Here is a 2,500-nt window from a genome sequence, read left to right as displayed (position 1 = left end):
TAGTTTTACAATATATTTGGTATGGTATTTATTTATTCAACCTTTGGCTTAATATTGACAATAAATGGGAGACATTTGTTAGTAAATACCGTAGCCTAGTCAGACTGGTAGTGAGTTGTTGAATTATTCGTTTGTTTGCATAAATCTCAGAAGTGGAAATATGTCCCCAAGACAAAAACAGATTTGTAGTTGGCCATTTCAATTGTGGAGAAAATAACAATGTTGTGTGGGTAAATTGATACCGAGTTGTTCATGAAAAAGTTATGAACATGTAAAATGATGACAGTCCTGTTCACGTGCTGAACTGTTGCTCACGGCTAAACTGTCAAACTGTCCTAACTTGCAAGGATTCCAACAACTTTAACAACAGTAGGGATGCTCTGGAATTGTTAAAAAAAAAATCCTGTTACAAAGGTAATCAAACAAATTGCGTTTTAACGTTAATAACCTTCAGTATAAAATCTTCTGTTACTCAAATAAATAAGGATTCTAAGTTGGCCTATTAAATATTAGTCATAGCCTACTAAATTAATACAAAAAATAGACCATAATGTTGCACTGCTGTGGCTACCTGGAAGTAATGTTGACAGGGCTTTGATGCATTTAACCTCATCTTGTCCAGTCTGGTTCGACATGAGAGGTGTTAAAAAGGTACACTTAGTGCTTCTAATGCAAAATCATTCAACCTGGGTGAAACTCAAACACACACACACACACACACACACACACACACACACACACACACACACACACACACACACACACACACACACACACACACACACACACACACACACACACACACACACACACACACACACACACACACACACACACACACACACACACACACTGGCCAGACAAGACAGAGGTCATGCTAAAGGTATGTACAGAGAGATATAGAGCTCAGTCAGGGTCAATCCCCACTTTAAAGCCAAGATAACAAACTACCTCAGAAATATGAATAATTTACACCGAGGTTGTTAGTGTGTAAACTGTGTGGTTTAGCATCATCTGTGTGCTAACGCTTCCCTCTAACATCTCTGTTTACGAGATTTGGACATCAACTCATAAATAATGGGTCTTTGATGGGTGTGCAATCTATCTTGTTTCACTACTCCACCTGATAACTGCTCTTATAGCCCCCATTTCCATTATCCTAAACCCTCATGAAGTTCATACAAATACGTTCTGAACATCTGAAAGGGCACTTTTACGAAGTATTTGATGTATTCCCTTAATTACATCCATTACTCCTTTCATCAAGCCAAACCTTTCTAACAGGAAACATGGCGTGACCCTTGTAATTGCAAACAAGCAACAGGGGGCTGTTGTTAAAAAAAGAGTTGGCCATTTTACATCCATTTTACAGCCAAATTATGATATACAAAGAGGTCACAAACCAAGACAGATGATGACATAGAAGACTGTTAGACAGTAGTACGGCTGACTAAAGTAACTCAAGTGAAAGCGTTGATTTGGATAAGAGCAGCGTTCTGGCGTCATTGTTGAATATCAGCCAACACAAACAACTGGAACATTGTTCAGGGATTAATCATCATTAATGAAGTTACTACCAAAACATTCTGACATCCAGGTATAAATGACATTTTGGAAAGTGCAATGAGTGCAGAGAGCGACTCTGTCTTTGAGCCTATTGGCTAGAACACAGAAGTGAACATCTGGATTGATGCGAATAATTGTTTTGGATGATGCTTTTCTGTAAGATAATAATAAATGGCTGTCCTGGATGGACAGAATGAAGTGTCAATAATTGGCCTTTTCCAAACATTAAGAACACATTCATCCTTTTTAAACAGTACTATGGTAGTTTATGTCATTTTGTCACACACACACACACACACAGTTAACAACAAAAGGAGGAATGCCTTGTACACGGGAATGTTGAAGATGTAGAAAGCAGATTTTGTAGAGAAAGGGATGTGGGCCCCTTAGCTTCGAATATACCCCCCCCCCCATGGTGTTAAACCACCAATGTAATCTAAGTCTATTGAGCACTTTATTCACTATGAAACATGTACATGAATCATTGTTTGATCCCTACTACATGTAGACAAGGAGGGTCTGTATGACTGTGTACGGTCTCAATACTACTCTACTGAGTGAACACAGAAACCAAGAATTGCCTTCATCCATACTGTATATGTGTGACACAGCCAAAATGGAGCATATCACATGTGTGTCCACCTCCTCTATGGAGAGTTGTTGCTAAACATCCACCAATGTGTCTGGTACACACAGATAATGGTATGGTCCGTTCTGTCAGAGGAGAATGGTACAGTCCGTTTTGCCAGAGGGGAATGGTAAGGTCTGTTCAGTCAGAGGAGAATGGTATGGTCCATTCTGCCAGAGGAGAATGATACGATCCATTCTAGCAGGGGAGAATGGTACGGTCCATTCTGCCAGAGGATAAAGGTTCAGTTCGTTGAGTCAGATGAGAATGGTACAGTCCATTCAGTCAGAAGAGAATGGTCCAGTC

This window comes from Oncorhynchus keta, chromosome 16 (genome assembly GCF_023373465.1).
Source record: "Oncorhynchus keta strain PuntledgeMale-10-30-2019 chromosome 16, Oket_V2, whole genome shotgun sequence".
Classification (NCBI taxonomy): domain Eukaryota; kingdom Metazoa; phylum Chordata; class Actinopteri; order Salmoniformes; family Salmonidae; genus Oncorhynchus; species Oncorhynchus keta.
Note: the sequence above shows the minus strand (reverse complement) of the source record.